The following is a 17,911-nucleotide window of genomic DNA, read 5'->3' on the forward strand; positions in this document are numbered from 1 at the left end:
TGTTAAGGAGGCACTACCGAGGTGTTTTGTTTCATCTTTACGACGTGATTGCAATTCCTATAAATGTTGGACAAGGTAGTCACTGGTGTATGGCAATAATCAACACTGTTGAATGTTGCATTTATTTGTACGACCCAATGGCAAGAGGCAGTCAATATCTAACATTGGTAGATAATATAAAATTTTACTTCAAAGAACTTTACCGAATGAGAGGTCAATGTATCGAAATAGCAAACAAAAATTTCGTGTCGGAATTCTCGGCGCATTGGGAAGACAAATTTCCAGCGCAGAATGATGCCATTAGCTGTGGTGTTTTTGTCCTGGCTTATGCTCGTTATAGAATGGGCTTATATGATCATAGTCCAAATATTTTTTTGATAAACGCATTGCGACCAATAATTGCTAATGAGCTGTACATTAATGAACTCCTTTTCATTTCAAAAACAATATTTCCTCGTGACGTTAGATGTTGTCAAATACCAACGTCTTACAAGCAAAATGTCGGTCGTCTCGTAACTCTTAAATGTTTTTGTAATGGGGAAATACCTAGACAGTTCCAATGGAAACACAATGATAACATTGTTTCATTAAATCAAACTTATAGCTTTACATTGGAATATCATAATTGTGGTGAGTACGTTTGTTATGTTCTTTTCAACGACGAGCAAACACATCTCACAAACACATGTATTGTTACCGCTTTATGAAAAATCAATTAATGAAGAAACTAACTGTATGTCTTGCATATACCGATAAATTCATTGTTGATGCACAACTGGCTGCTCTAATGCGCCGTTGCTGCAGAAATGTCAGACAACGCAACTGGCTGCTCTAATGCGCCGTTGCTGCAGAAATGTCAGACAACGCAACTGGCTGCTCTAATGCGCCGTTGCTGCAGAAATGTCACAACGCAACTGGCTGCTCTAATGCGCCGTTGCTGCAGAAATGTCAGACAACGCAACTGGCTGCTCTAATGCGCCGTTGCTGCAGAAATGTCAGACAACGCAACTGGCTGCTCTAATGCGCCGTTGCTGCAGAAATGTCAGACAACGCAACTGGCTGCTCTAATGCGCTGAGAGACGTCTCGTATTATATCACGAGAAAATGCGGCTGTCCATGTCGGAATTGCACCACCCTATCGCGGTGTGGTTCCTAGGCATGCTGATGAGCCCTGATATTGGGCGAAACAGTCACATTCTTTAAAGAATAGAAAAGAATGAAATAGATTAGATTCAAAGTCGAAGCATCGTATAGTTACGCTATTTTGTATTTGTACTTCACTATGATGAGTCATTTCTACGATAGGAGTGAGGTCAGCTACTTTTAAAAGCAAATTAGAGCTCTGTCTCTTTCTGTCTATGTCTAATAAAGCTATCTTTCTGGTAAGATAGCTTTATTAACTTGTGTTAAAAGACGTTGAAGGGCAACAAAAGTCAGAAAGTAAGGACATCCTAGAATATATTAGTACCAGTTGCGAAATTGTATGTTGTATGTACGAGATCAAAATGGACACTTGCACGCTTCATTTGTACGATTTTTATTAGCGCTCGTTCGCTACGCTCACTCGTTTGTTTTCAATCCTCTTCTACTCGTGCATAAAAATCGTACGCACTCACCAACCATGAAGGAATATATTAAAATCACGTGTTAACCCTGACCATTTTACAATAAAGATGTCATTCTGATGTCGAAACATGTTTGTCATCGAAAGATGTCGTTCTGATGTCGAAACATGTTTGCGCTTAAAAATCGTCGTGTTTCTCAAATTGTAATGTTTTATTGACAAATAACTTTAAAACACCAACACTATTCTGGAGTTTTGATTTTTCGTGCTATTATTATATTCTCCTACATTATTTAAATTTCGAACCTATGAATATGTTTATTTTTTTGCAACATATTATTTTTTTAGTGATTTACAATGTCTTCAAACTTGACAGCTGACATTGTCTTTTGTTTCATAGCTAGTTTGTCGATGAATGACGATGACGCATGCAAATGCGTGCACCAAGGGTTAATCGTTCTTCGACACAAACAATAGAAATAAAATCAGTTTATCGTGTTTTGTTTCTTCAATCACTGCAAAACAATATTAAAATTTTTGATTTGAAATCTGCCAAACCGACATTCTGTGCGTCATCGTTGAATAACAAAATACGTCACAAAGCTGTTGCATTTTCCAGTCGATGTCAAGTATGCTGACTTTGGAAATTACTTTTATCAGCAAAAAATAAAACATGCTACCTTTTGTTAGTTTTTCTACAAAAATATCAGCAACAGCCTACTCGGATCGGTTCAGAGATCATTTTAATGTTTTTGTAGAAGACGAAACTCTTACCAAAAATTCTGTAACTTCCCTACCAAACAACACAACTGAAATTTTCTCCGGCAGTTGGAAATCTTCAAAGGAGTGGCCTTTGCTTTGCCGCCTTTTCTCTTTAGTTCACTAATTAGGAATGCGATTGGTCCATCATAAAGAAGTAGTAATGCGATTGGTCCATCAAAAGAGATACAAATGAAGAAGCCAGTGTTAATATCACGCGTCACAATTCTCATTCACTTTTGTTGAGTGTGCCCGTGGTAATAACAGATATTTAGAAGTGTGTACGGAAAATGTAAGTGAACAATCCTTTATAGCAACTAGATTGTTTTACCCAAAGTAAAATAAGTATATATATTTAAACACAACCATATGCATATTTTGATTGTTTTTATGCTTGGGATTGCCTTATTCTCTACCAAAGTTTTATACATTAATACGCTGCATCACATGGTACTAAAGCATAAATATTTAACCTTTCTCCGAGGCGAAACTATAATGATATTTTTATTATATTTATGATTCCATTTTATGTAATGTGTCACTGCTTGAACGTTCGTTTACTCGTATAAACGCATGAGCATCGCCGCGTTTACACATGTCGGTGCCCAAGGCATTTTCTTATTGCGGTACCCCATGACGCATTGTTATTTCCTTTTAGCATGGATCGCGGGGCACATGGCATATTTGCCACTGTGCGATATCGGCGCTGGGCATAAGACGATAAGTTTGTTCACGCTGTACAACTAATGATAAACATTATTTTCTATTTAGAAATGGCCGAAAAAGAAGCACAAAATGGTAAAACGATAAGTAACATTTTTTGCAAAGTTTCTTAGTTTTCTGCATTAAGTGAAAAGAAATATTTCAACTTGTCTTTATGGCAAAGTGTACAATGTTCAACAATAGTTGATTCAATTCTATTACATCACCATCAACCTTACTTAAACGTGCTTATGCTAAAGAATAGTCGCAAAAGAATTGTGTTTATTAACATGCATGTTATCCAATCAGTTTAATGTGTGTTCTTTGTTCCAGATACTCAAAACAAACGAGAGGGGGTAAAGGTGAGCCAGTTCTTCGAATAGATATAAAATTTCAAAATGTTAATAGCTAAATACATTTGCATAAAGATGACTCAAACCTACAAAAATATCTCTTTTTATGAATCGTCTTAATCAGAAGAAGAAAATCGAAAGAAGCGAAAAGGTTTGTTGCATAATTTGTACAATATATCGACTAAGAGTGTTTTTTGTACTTGTGCTTAACATATTACTTATACATGTATGATAATTGAATATCTTTATGATCGTTTTTCATGTTAAGCGAACGCCAATGAATATAGTATAAAAGCTGTTCCAACACTGTAAAATTCACTATCGCTTTTATAACAACCATCTAAATGCATGGTTGAGAACAGGTTTCAATTCTAATACATGTTTTTGTATTTTGTTGGGCATGGAAAATCTCTAACGTCTTTATCGTTCGCAACTTTATAGCAGACGTCGAAAACAAGCCAGAGGAAATAAGTGAGTTTAAACTAATGACACACTTGTTCGCACAAATTATATGTTGATTTTATTACTTTATTATTTCAGAATGTAACACATGCAATGACGTGGGGCACGCCCCGAAGATTGCCCTAGCAAACCGCGTCGAGGGACGCGGGTGCCAGAGGCCGCGGCGGACGGCGTGGTCGTCCCCAATGGCGAGGTCGCGGAATTTGGCGTGGAAGGGGCGTGGAAGAGGGCGTGGCCAAGTTGTTATCAATATATTTACAAGGTAGAACGATTTTCATTAAACATATATCAAACAAAAAAGATTAAAAAGTTACTTCATCAATTAAGTAGTGAAGCTTTTTAAACTGTATTCGCACAGAATAAAAAGAAAACATTCTGATTCTGACTCTATTCGATCAATCAAAAACAAAACTTATTTCAAAACAATGCAAAAAATAAATATGATTTTCTTTTGTTATCTCACATTGTTCTTACCATCTTTTGCAGGGACTAAGGAGGTTAGAAAGTCTTAACTAAAGAGGAAAAAAAAAGTTCAAAAAAATCGCCAAAAAAAATAAAAATTTTTGAAAAAGTATCTTTCCTGTGTCCAATCATTATTACAAACAGCTATTCATTATCAATCAATTAAATTCGCCCGGATGGAGGGCAAATTCAGGTCCCCGTTGTATTGCGACCTTGTTTCGTGAAGCACTAAAAAAGTATACACGAAGAAGCCCAAACCATTGGGCCATCTGACATCCAGCTTTTGTTTGGCTCAAAACCTCGTTCGCTACATTACACAACTCTCTCACGCATAGTTCATTGTCCAACATTTCGCTACCCACTTCACTCGGTCCCGTCGCCTTTCCTTTCTTCATCTTGCGCAGAGCCGCCGCCACCTCATCAACAGTCACTATTTCCCACGGCCCAAAAACTTCATCCGCTTCAACTTCTCCATTCCACTCATTCTCTACATTCATTCAGCAATATTTTAATACCTATGAGAAAGGCAGCAACTGTTGTAATATACATTAAAAAGCCCAAATAGCTGAAAGTATGGAGATATGCCTCTGTGATCTTATAAACCAAAACGTACAATTAAAATATCATTGACAAGTCTAGAAGAGAAGTAATGTTCTACTATGAGCTACAGAAGTAGGGTACATTTGTACAATTCATTACCAAAATATATTGTACTCAGCTGTTTCAGTGAATATCCTAATTATAATTACTTCATTTTAAATGATGAACTAAAAATACAAAATACAACATGGAAAATCATAAGAGTTTCTGTGATTTGGTGTAGTTGTTTTAGTGTGGAAGTGGCTGAGAATTGAGAGGTTTGTAGATTGACCAATTTCAGAACATAATGAGAAATCATCTTCGATTAAAAAACAAGCTTTGGAGTAAGAAAACTATTGAAACTGCATCAGCACGAACTTTGCAAAGTTATTTGGCCCAAAAATGTTTCTCTACTTGAGTCAGTTAATTGAACCTTATAGTAAAAGCAGTTCAGCACAACAATCACCATACACAATCAAATTTCGTAAGTTCAACGTAAAGGCATTTCTTTCTTTTTTTTCGTAATACTCGATTCTTGCGATATGTAATGACATTTAGTAGCCTTCAACAATCAGTTATTACAAACTTATCCATTAAAAAACGCAATATTATCTCAAAATACTGTATTACTAGCAGCAATTGCTATATAAACACAAGCTCAAATTTCAAAACTAGGAACCAAAATGGCGGAAATTGATCAGGTGATCAATATTGCCCAATCAACGTAAGCTAAAAGGATAACAATAGATGTCCCAACTCTTTCTTATAGAGGGCTCTGGGTTCGAGACCCCTCTTCCCCTTCAGGTAATTTAATAGAACTCAATGGTATAAGTTCTGTTGCTTCCATTTTGTTTTTAACTGGTGGGAACCATTGAGGTATATAAAGAACTGAGCTGCTAACTGTACTGGGGCCAAAAATGGAAAAAAATAATATTCTTGACCTCCCCTGGATTGATGTTATTGATTTTCCTGCCTTTAGTTGAAAATTTCAAATGCAATTGCGAGCTGTTTGATGAACAAACAATACTTTTCAAGGTCAAAACAATATTTTTCTAAAAAATGCCTAATCGACAATCAATTGTAAAATGTCATAATATTGACAACACAAAGCACATTGCTTTTCACAGGTGAGTTATTTGCTTATGTTGTTTCTTCCTGAAAGAATGAATCAGCATTTATACAATTGAAAGCTACAAAATCTGTAAGGCCATATGAAAATACATTGTCTTGAATACTGCATACACTGATGTTTTCCTGTGTTGTTTTTTTAAAAAATTCAACAAATTTTTTTATTTATTTGTTGAGTCAACGCATGACCCAAGAAATTTACCAATTTAATTCAAAATAGTTTTCCTGACGAAGAAAAAGCCCTGCACTTTTTTCGTAGTGGGTAAATAGTATAAGGAAATGGTCGCCTCACACAGTTTCAACTAGGTGGAGCAGAGTTTGCTCAGATTATTTTGCCGATAACATGAAGAGAATATCAGGTAGTAAAACATATTTAGAAGATGGTGCAGTCCCAACATTATTTTAACAGATGCAGGGTGTTGAATGTAGGGAGAGTACTGAAAAAGAGGTGAGTGGTCATTTTTCTCCTCATAATCACTCATATTGTCTTAAGTCTCCCAGGAGACCGAAAAGACAGTTAGAAGATGTTATTGGCTGGGCAGAGTCTTATAGAAAGAGGTTGACAGTGTCTAATAAGAAAAAAAGTAGACTGAAAAAGAAGGTAAATGGTTTATTGTCAATCATTGATTGCCTTAAAGATGATAAAATGATCAGCTCTGATCAAGCTGAACTTCTTAATCCTTCCCTATCTGGGGTTTCTGAAGATATTTTGAGTTGTTTAGTAGCAGACACTCAAGGTAAAAAAGGTGTTCATTACCCCCAAGAATTGTGTGCTTTTGCTCTTACTTTGAAATAATGTGGCAATATTTACATGTTTGTAAATGTATATCTTCCAGTTTGGTATAGTCCTGAGGACTGTTTTGGTTGTTGTTAACTGACGTTTTGACAACCGTAGCGGTAGTCATCTTCAGAGTCAAAACTCAGAAGTTCAAACTATTTACTTTGTGGCAATATTTAGTTGAGTTAGAGAAACTGCAAACCTCAGAAGGCCTGCGTCTTCCAACAAACTAAAGAAAGCTGACACAAACTGAAAATCACAGAAAATGAAGGTAAATTTAGCAGTGCAAGCAATCAGCTCGAGTGTTGCAGATGCTTTAGAATTCTGTGTAGGTAAGCTCAAACTTCCACAGTTTAAAGGGTGTAAACAAATGGTAAAGTTCATTCAAGTATTTGATTGCTTGTTTGACACTTTTAATTCCAGAAATCCAATTGCAAAGAATTACTAAGCACCTATAAGGAAAAGCAATTGCAAATTAATAAAAACGTTCTTGGATGATGCAAACAGTACATACTGAATGTGAAGGGTGATGATGGAAAGTCTACCTTTGCCCACAAGAGAAAAACAGGATTTCTGGGATTTCTGCTGTGCATTGAAGCTGTGCAAGTGCTTGCTGAAGATCTTGTTATAAGTGAAAATTCTTAAATATTAAATATTTTCTTATTTGTAAGACAAGTCAAGATCATTTGGAATTGTTTTTTTCAGCTGTGCGAGCGTCAGGTGGTTGGAAAAACAACCTGACATCTTGACAGTACAAGCCACTGTTGATGCGACATAACATTAAAGGAGTTCGTGGAAATTGTATTGCTCAGGATAGCACCAAAATTCTAACTAAACTACAAGATCGGTGTGAGAGTGAACGAATGTCCGCAGATATTTCCGATGTTAGTAATGCACGAAGATATGATATAGAACTGCATGTGCCAGAACAAATCGACCATGATTACTGCGACACCTCGAACTACATTCAGCTTTCAGAGTACAAAGAGTCAGCAATATTGTACATTGCTGGCTAAGTCACAAAAATGGTGGCAAGAAAGATCCATTGTGATGATTGCCTTAAAGCTCTGAAGTCATCTAGAGAGAGCACCAGAACTATTTGTGGCAAGGATAAGCAATGGTGGCTTAAAAATACCAACTGACGATCTTCTGAAAGTGTGTCAGGAAACAGAGAAATGCGTGATGAGAATGGTGAATTCCTGTCATGGTGGTTTACGACATGCAGCAAACATATCGAGTGCAATTGCTGCGAAGGTATTATGTGTGTGTGTAGAGGAAAAATCTTCAGCATCCTAGATGAGCATGTGTTGGAGTCAACAGTTACAGATAATCATGCATTTAACTGATTAAGTGTTGCACTGAGGTATTTGTGAGAATACAAATGCATCACTTGACAAAAACGCAAAACGACAATTTGCAGTCAAAAAATTTGTAAAAAGCTGTCTAAGCTTGTGTTGTTCAATCATCAATAGATTGAACATTGCCTGGGCACTTTTGTGTTTAAAAGGCTTTGCATGTGCCTAGGAATAGAATTTTTCATTAGAATATTCCTTTTTTTTTGAGGTTGTAAGCGTCCTGGCACAATTAATGTGTGTTTCAAGGAGAAATGAAATGGTGCCTGCACATTTGTGTTTGAGGCTTAATAATGTAACATGAACTTATAACCTAGTTTGCACAACTAAACAATTAAAAAGAATGAAAAGTAATTAGAAATGTAAGTATTCTATGTGAGTATTCCTCATAGAACATAGACCCACAATAGCACAACATTCATTTTAAACTATGTTTTTCATATAGAAAAAAATATTCAAGAAAACAGCCCAATTGGACGACATACGAGAACTACTTTGTGGTCCTAACATTGAAAGCACTTTCAATCAGATCGAGGTGTTGTTGTAAGTGTTTTTTCAAAATTAAACCAGTCCTTTCACTTGATAAATGCAATGCTAACGTTTTTTGTTTGTTAATACCAGCAAAATCGCTTTTTACATGAGTTGATCAAAACGTCATCACTAATATTTGTAGTTTTGATTTCCAAAAAGTTAAATGCTTTGCTCGACAAAACTGCTAACTTTTTAAATGGGAGAGGCTGAGCCACAACATACCCCCTACCGTCTCCAGGACTTACACCCCTGTTTCAACGTTACAGATACAGCAATTTATGAGTTACACTTTGATGGCAAACATGTTATGATTCAAGCTCCCCCTTGATCATGCTCAACACTTTTCAATTATAAAAAATTCCACAGCATTGTACTGCTGGCAGTGGTAAACGCAAACTATGAATTTATCCTGGTTGATATATGGGCTGTTGAAAGGCAGAGCAGTGCAGGAGTGTTTTTAAGTAGCACGCTGGGCTATGCAATGTGTAATGATTTGTTGAATTTACAACTTCACAAAAACTCAATGACACGACTACTGAATTCCTATATGTTTTTATTGGGGATGAAGCCTTCTCTTTGAAAACCGTCTTGATCCACACCTATCTAGGTCCTGTCTCACACTGGAAGAAAGAATTGGTAATAACCACATTTCACGAGCACAACGTACTGTAGAAAATGCCTTTGGGATTCACATTTTTTGAAGACTAAAACTAGACACCATTATTCAAGTAGTTCAAGCAGTTGTAGCCCTCCACAATTTCTGGCAGATCGCTTGGAAATTATAATCAGTATTGTCCCATTGGCTATGTTGATGAAGAAACTAATAAAGGAACAACTCAAGGACAATGAAGAAATGATGTACTTGATGCTGGATTTAAACCACTTTCCAGTGCATCATTAAACAACTACTCACAAGATACTAAAACTGTCAGGTATAATTTCCATGACTATTTTAATTTAGAGCAAAGTTCTGTTCCATTGCAAAGGGTAATGGTTATGAGCACAAGTAACTGGTTTGATCAGCAATAGTGCAAAATTTACTGAGATATTTTAACACACAAATCAATTGATTATCGCCCATAATTTAGAACATGAATCATATTTCTTTACAAAATAACAACTAATAAAAAAGCAAAAGGTATCTTTCAAATTTAACTCAACAAAGAGATTTACCTCCTCAACTATGAACATGTAAAGTATTTACGAATAAGAACCACTAAAATGTCAATTATTCACAAATAAAATAGATTTTGTTTGTTTTTGATGATGAATGAAAATTTTCAAACTTAAAATATAATTTGGTGCAACTTTATCCTTCATCTGCCAAAACTTGCTGTATTTCAATTTTTGCTAGCCGGTTCTGTATATCAGGCAGGAATCCAAAATAGGGTTAAGCTTTGACATAACAATGCATTTCCATTTTCATTACAAAATTTGTTTGGGTCATTTGAATTGTGCTTTACCTCTGTAGATTGCATCAGGGCATTCACCAACAATTATTCAATTCTGTCCCTTCTCTCAACACTTTTTTTGAGTTACCACCTGGATCTAGGCGCGGATCCAGCTCCTTAGCTGACCGATGCATTGCGAGCGCCGAAGGCGCGAGCCACTGCTAGGGGGGTCTGGGGGCATGCTCCCCCAGAAAATTTTTGAATTTTCACTATCCGAGAAGCATTTTCCAGCGATTTGGGAAAGGTGACAGAAAAATCTTAAGCGTAAATTTTATTGAAAAAATAACATGAGCCATCTTTTGTAAGATAACAGCATTGATAAAAGCAATGTTCAAAGGTGGTCTTCTTCCAACGGTAAAAAAGATGAAAAGTTTAATAAAAGCAATGTTCAAAGATGGTCTTCTTCTAACGGCAGCAAAGATGACAACAATTATAAAAGCAATGTTGAAAGATCGTCTTCTTCCAACCCCAGCAAAGATGAAATGTTTAAGAAAATCAATGTTTAAACGTGGTCTTCGTCCTCTCAATAACGGCTGAAAACAAGATAACTCTCAAAGAAAATGTAGGTTGTTTATCAGCATTAAGAATTTCTCATGGAGCTCATCGTCAAGCATCTGTTTCTTTATCCTCTAGGATATCAAGAAATTGCATCCTCGTTGGGTTTTGTCTGGCAAAGGTATTAATCACTTCTTCGACATCACACTTAATATCATCATTAATATGCATTTGGGCTAATCCATTTAACCTTTCGTTGATCATTGTGCTACGTAACCAAGTTTTCATTCGACGAAGGGCAGAAACGGATCTTTCACACTCACAAGTAGTGACTGGCACAACAGCGAGTATCTTAAGCGCTGTAAATATATTTGGAAATGCAAGTTTGTTACAAGTTCGAAGCGTGTCGGCAATTGAATCGTACTTAACTTTCTCAAAGCCCCCTTTCCAATTTGTTTCCCACAATCCTAATTCAGCATGTATTTTCCGAAAGTGTGGCATATCCTCTTTATATGCAACAGCAAACTTCATAAACTCTTCCTTCCAATTAACGTCCTTGCAATTGAGAAAAATACTAGGTATAATATAGAATCCACGATAAATATCGCACACCTCTGAAGAAAACCGAAATTCCATCTGTTCAATCAAGTGATCAAGAAGAGGGATGGTTAGTTTCATGCGGTAGTATTCACGTGCTGTATGTGCAGGATAGTTTTCACGAGTTGTCTGAACATTGCAAAGTCGAGGAATTTTTCATCAACGTTTACTCTGTTTGCTAAATCCACTGCTTCTTCGTAGTATTGGTCATGAATTGTATCAGCCGAGCTGCGTAAAATTTTTAATTGTGACTTCAAAAGATTTATATGTTTAATTGATTCAGCGATATCGATCATCCTTTGCTGCAGTTGAACAGTCAACGACATTGTGTGATGCAGAACATTTGATGTAATCACAAGATTAACAATAAATTCGAAGATTTTATGGAACGAAGATATCCCTCTGCGTCCCTACTTGAATTATCAAAATCTTTATTCATATTGAGCTTCATGTACTCTAAACTTTGACAAACAGGTACAAATGCTTCCACAAATCCATCAAGTGTACGTATCCGTTCAACCCAACGCGTTGTGGATGGAGCTCCTAGTTTTTTACGACGTAACCCAGACTTTTCCATATTCTGCCTCAAGCACTGCATTCGTAGAGGGGATGGGCTGAAGAAACTGAAGATCTTTTGAGCATGCCCCAACATGTTTTTGACAGTTTGCTCACTACATGCTTTAGCAACAACAAGGTTCAATCGATGACTAGCGCAATGGATATACAAAGCTTTTGGATTTTATTTTAAAATACGACCAGCAACTCCCTTTGATTTGCTTGACATTGCACTGGCACCATCATAGCACTGACCACGACAGTTGGAAAGTAGTAGCCCAACTTCGTTTAAAGTATCTTCGATATTCTTCGCTAGCGCTTTGCCAGTCATTCCTTCACACTCAACAAATTTAATAAATAGTTCATTAATTTCTTGCTTTGAGTCAACATACCTTACAACAATTGGCATCTGCTCGATACTGCTGCAGTCTGTTGCCTCATCACCAAGGACTGAGTAAATTGGGCATTCACTAGAATTGATGTCAGAAACAATCTTTTCTTTGATTTGTTCCCCGCAGATCTTTATCAGCTTGTTTTGAATTGTCTTCGAACGATAAGTTGCATTGTTACTTGCATTTTCAAAATGTTTTTCTAGTTTCGCATCACCCGCATCTACTCTAAAATTCAAAAAGGCTTGAAAGTTCCCAGGATTAGAAGATAGAAAATACTTTGAGTCGTCACGATGGCCTCGTAAGGGAAGATTCTGTCTGCCTGCCAGTATAATAGTTTTAATAATAGAGCCTAAAACGTCACGATTGTATTGAATGCGGGCATTTCTAAGATGATCGGCTTGTTCGTCGATGCCAATAGTTTTACCTTTCATCACACGTTGGAACTGCGACAAACGTAACTTGGAGTCACGGTGAATTAGGGAATATTTGTCATGCTGGTAAAATTTTGTTGTCGCACTTTGCCAGTTTCTTAAGGGTTCCTTAAATAATTTACTAAGCTTTGAACCATTATGTCCTGTTTGATGACCGAACAAAACGCAACAATAACAAAAGGCTCCATCAAATAATTTAGAGTAGCACAACCAGGACCAACGATCTAGCCAGCCAGCACAAAATTTTCTTGAAGATTTACCATTCTCAGAAAAAGGAAAATTGAAAGAAGGGGGAGGCTTCCAGTGATTTGTTATAAGTCTTAGCTTTGTGTCATCATCTAGGGCCGCCACAGATACAAAATGTCCAATATCCAAGGGATCAACATCTGTCATATCAGTTTTTACAGATTTTGACAAGGGACAAGAAGCATTTGATACTTTTCCATCTTCAAAGTCGCATGAAAGAGGTCCGAAATAAAACATTACTAAGATGTAGGTATACGACTACATTCAAAATAATAAAGCCTGAATGCGTTAACATGCAAGGTCATATATCATAGGTCATTGTTTTTGGTGCATTTGAGTGAAAGCTTGTTGCCAATTTTGACGATCTCATGTTTAGAAGGAAGGATTTATTCACATGTACAAAAAATATCCTCCATCCCACAACGAATACTTTATATTGCATGGTATGCTTTACTTATGTTCTTAGAAAAGCATGCTTACCTATAATTAAAATATATTTGCAAATTAACAATCACTAATTTAACCCACGTTTTAAGGAAGTCTTCAAGCAATCATAGCTGCTGCCATCTAAGTCTTCCCTTGGTGAGGATTTTGCAGGTGCTACCAAAGTTGTGTCTATTTGTTGCTCAAGTCCACTTTTATTTTTCTGTAAGACATCAACTTTAAAGTGGTCAGTAATTTTTTTTTTATTATTAACTCTTGAGTTATTAGTTTGATTAAATTCAATTAGTGGTACAAAATGATTGGGTTGAAATTCTATATCTAATTCTGGAAGAGAATAAGCACCAGTAGTTGTCCACATTAAAATTAACTTAGCTGGCTGAACAAGTTGACTTGAAATATGTTGGTGTGCTTGCCATGGAAGAATTTTACCATTTAGAAATTGTGAATATTTGGTCTCCTGGTCCAACTTTTCGGGATAAACTGAAATTGTAGTCATTCCAGTGACAGAAGACAAACCAAATATACACATAAGTGAAGAATAAGTACCATTGCATGCATTATTTAGAGCTTCCTCTTTAACTACTATTACCTTTGTGCTTGGATTTTTCCTATCATAGCCATTGCCTAAAGCCACATCTAATACTGATGCAGAAAAGCAGTATTTTCTGACTTAAAAATGCAACTTATCTTTTAAGTAAGGGTGGTTAGCATAATACTCCTGGTGATTGAATAGCTCAATGCTTGTCAAGTCTCTCAGCAAATGACATAGGTCTTCCTTGCCACAAAGTAATTTTGAGCAGGCTCTGTACAGACAATTACCATCACCTCTAGTTCTAAATATAGCAGAGTTAAGAAAATTCTCATTGTGTGGCTAAAAATTAGAAATCAGAAGAATTCAAAACTTAAATGTCTGACAGGGTTATTTGGAAAAGAAAATGTTAGCTTCTACTGAAGTCATAAGTATATTGGAAGAAGGAATACAGTCATTACATTTTTAATGTAATCCATACGATACATAAACTAAAATGCAACTAAAATCGCACCTACCCCTGCATATTACAGTTTGTATTGTATTACATATGAATACAAGCATAAGTGCTGCATAAGTAATATGACATCGTGTATATTTTATGATGATTGTTCGTCGTTATCTACACGACTACACTCTGAGTCTGAAATGAGTACACTATTTACATTTAAAACATGCAAGCATAAAGGTAAATTTACTTACTTTAAAGCTCTTAGTTCTCCACTTTGCCAATGAACTGTCAAGTGCTTAGGTATTAACATTTCACTTGACATATCTCTCCCATTTTTACCCTTTGAAAAGGGATTGCAAGGAGAGGATTTTGAAATAAAAGTAGCAGCTCTCGTTTCATAGGTTCGACGCACTCCATTAATATCAAATGACTTCTCTTCTCGAAGCAGAGCACACAGATCGTGTTTGATATTCTCGACAGCCATGACGTCGATCGATGATTGCGAGTTATATCAAGTGATCAAATAACAATGCATTCAACTTTGAAGTTCAAAGTTGAATGCATCGGTGCCATGTGCCCACAATCACAAAATTATGGTAAATGCATCGCTCAGCGGCAAAATCTACCGTGACGTGAGGCCCTAAAACAATGGTTTTGCTGATGTCACAGTAGATTTCACGCGGAAAAGGACTCGGGACCGATGCATCGCAAATCTACTGTGACGTAGCGATGCCTCTTCCATCTACCGTGACGTGCTGGCAGAATACTATTAAATTACTTACTAATTATGTATTCACGACAAAATTTCGCTAAATTTTATCGACTTTTCTTTCGCTATTTGTGTCATGGAATACGACAAAATTATCGGAGAACACAAATGTTATTTCTAGAACAAATTTTAGCTTAAAACTGCTAAATGTATAAGTTAACTAAACAATATATCACTGTCAAATGTGCGTTCTAAATAATTCGAAAATAATATTTGCTATTTATTTCATTAAAATGCAAACTCGCAGATTTTAATATCTAAATATTTTGACCGATGCATTTGCATCGGTTGCATCGGTCTAGATCCGCCCCTGCCTGGATCTTGGTTTTTTTGGATTGCTGAACTTTTTCTTCACTTCCACCTTCCCTAATAACTGTTTGACTTGATGACCTATAATTAGTGATGCTTTGATCATGGCATGAGACAAAGTCAGCATCAGGCACATTATTTTCTGTTGCCCTATTTACCAAGACATCTTTTAGAAATATCAACTGTTCAAGCAATCTGCATGTTGGTAAATGGCTGTATCCAATCTTGTCAATCCGTCTTTCTTTTTGAGGCATTTGGACATTCCATCTCTTAGGTTTTTCATATACGTTTTAACAATACATCTATGAATTACACAATATTTTTTAAGACTTTATGATCAAATTACTGTACATGCTTCGTTTGCTTTAAATACAATGTATAGATTAAGTAGGAAACCCAGTGAAGTTGAGTATATAATCATTGCTCAACTAAACATTACAGAAAAAATCTCAGGATAAAATCAAGTGGTGTGTGCATTGAAGCAGAATTTATCAAAGATTTACTTATTCATACTCCTTCTTACCATCTTTTCCCAATTTCGATGCTAATTTGCTCCAAGCTTGCTGCTTTTATTGAATTTTCTTGTATGCCCTGCATGAGGAATCCCACAAGCATCTAAATTTTCGAACTTCTTCCACAAGCATTTCTTCAAAAATCATTACTGACAAGTTTCCAATATTTTTGCACTCCTCATCCACCATCTTGTTTTGAAAAATTTTGCATTCGCCCACCGATGAAGTTGAGACTACTGTGGCCCACTAGGGACACAACTTCTTTACACAAAAACTCATGTGCAATCTTCACTTAACTGTAACCTTATCCATAGAAATAGACCTCTGTAGAAATAGACCTCCGCAGTATTAGACCTCCGTAGAAATAGACCTTCCCCGTAGAAATAGACCTTCCCTGTAGAAATAGACCTTCTACAGAGAAATAGACTTTCTCCATAGAAATGGGAAATATCGGAAGTGGACCGGCTCTAGTTGTCAAATATACCAAATTCTAACAATTGAAAATGGCGGCAGAAACGACAAAGTGAAACGTGTATAGCGAAAGTGAGACCTGTAAATGGAGTGTTTTTACAGCAAATGTGGCACGGAATTTGCTAATAAAGTAGCAAAATACTGTCATAACTGCAGGAAATCAACATCTGCAGGTAATAAAACGTTTCTTAAATTTTTTCTATAATGAATCAATAGAATCATCAATTATGAATTGTGAATATTAATTGTGCGTAAATATTATTGTGATTATTTTAAAGATTCTGAAAAACTTATTATGTATTTTAATTTTACGTGTTAATAGGGCAAATTTTGCGAAAGGCTAGTAATTTTAATTTGCATTTATACACATATTTCTCTTTTACACCACCAATATTTCCTTTTCAAATTTTTTCAATCTGAAAATCTACCTTCAACACCAAGCATTGAGCCAAGATCATTATTCAGTTCAAGTTTGCAGTTGCCAAATCACTCCACTAGACAGATGTCAACATTAACATTCAATGAATATTGGAAAAGAAAGCAAGTGAGTCAAACTAAGAAAATTCTATTGGTAAGAAACCAAAACAACATGAGGACGTTAAAATTCAAGATGGTGTTGTAGAAGCTGAAGGGAAAAGGTTAAAAAAGCTGAAGGGAAGAACATCACCCCTAGTTGTCTCATCTCAATGCAATGTAGCTGACTTAATGAAGGCTGCAATAGATAAACATTCAAAGCATTTTAGACAGTTCAATAAGTATATTTCCTACACTCTTCTCTATCCAGACCATTGTACTGTACAGAAGTTACCTGGCAGTGCAGCACAGTTTTATTGAGTGAGCACAAACCCGAATTAGGAAAACCATCTTTAAAAATATATTTTTATCCGTGTGCTACAATAGATTTGGACAGAGTCGAAGATTTTCCAGATTCAGACTCTGATGACTATGACTATGATGCTCAAAATAATGAGAAAACAAAGATAATAGAAGTGAAAAGTTCAACTAAAATTTCTGATACTTGCAATGAAATGGTGGTCACTCAAGATAATGAGAAAAAGGAAGCAACAAAAGTAAAAAGCTTTATTGATATAAGTTTGTGATGATGACAAAAAATTCCCTCCGTCATCTGCAGAAACATCATGTCCAATTTGTTTTTGCATGTTTCCCTTAAATGAAATCAAGACACATGCAGACATTAGTGCTGACAAGTGGATATACCCAATTGGATCAATAAAAGATGATCCTTTTAATACAACTGTCAAAAATGATGATTGTTCTGAAACATGTGATGAAAAAGATGAGAGATTTGATAGCTGAGCTTGCTAAACATGTGAACCCTGTTAAAATCCGAATTAATGTGAGGTGAAAATCAGTTTTCAAAGACTATTTGGAAATTTCAAAGAAACAATGGTTCAATAACAAGCAGTTGCTGAAAGTAACATTTGTTGGAAAGCCTGCAATTGATAAAGGCAGACCTCCTCGTAAAGTTTTTTCTGGTATACATGTTTCAGTTGCTTACCAAACCTGCAAAAAAAATGAATCAATTTGCATATTTGTTGCTGTCAATAAATTGCTCACTAAAATTTTTG

At 35.9% G+C, this 17,911-nt stretch overlaps 4 long non-coding RNA genes across 4 annotated transcripts; 3 read left to right on the top strand and 1 right to left on the bottom strand.

Annotated features, from left to right (window-relative positions):
* The first annotated feature begins 3,504 nt into the window (after nucleotides 1-3,504).
* Nucleotides 3,505-3,989, top strand: LOC124448133. The gene is made up of 3 exons (XR_006948956.1): nucleotides 3,505-3,529; nucleotides 3,820-3,849; nucleotides 3,919-3,989. It is a non-coding gene; the product is annotated as an uncharacterized LOC124448133 (long non-coding RNA).
* A 57-nt stretch (nucleotides 3,990-4,046) lies between these two features.
* Nucleotides 4,047-4,414, top strand: LOC124448131. Its single transcript, XR_006948954.1, has 2 exons — nucleotides 4,047-4,102; nucleotides 4,327-4,414. It is a non-coding gene; the product is annotated as an uncharacterized LOC124448131 (long non-coding RNA).
* Nucleotides 4,163-4,397, bottom strand: LOC124448132. Its single transcript, XR_006948955.1, has 2 exons — nucleotides 4,315-4,397; nucleotides 4,163-4,227 (listed from the first exon to the last, which is right to left on the bottom strand). It is a non-coding gene; the product is annotated as an uncharacterized LOC124448132 (long non-coding RNA).
* A 7,975-nt stretch (nucleotides 4,415-12,389) lies between the features above and the next one.
* Nucleotides 12,390-13,510, top strand: LOC124448134. The gene is made up of 2 exons (XR_006948957.1): nucleotides 12,390-13,058; nucleotides 13,374-13,510. It is a non-coding gene; the product is annotated as an uncharacterized LOC124448134 (long non-coding RNA).
* The last annotated feature ends 4,401 nt before the right edge of the window (nucleotides 13,511-17,911 follow it).

The sequence above is a fragment of the Xenia sp. Carnegie-2017 genome, unplaced genomic scaffold (genome assembly GCF_021976095.1).
Source record: "Xenia sp. Carnegie-2017 unplaced genomic scaffold, XeniaSp_v1 HiC_scaffold_23, whole genome shotgun sequence".
NCBI lineage: Eukaryota > Metazoa > Cnidaria > Anthozoa > Malacalcyonacea > Xeniidae > Xenia > Xenia sp. Carnegie-2017.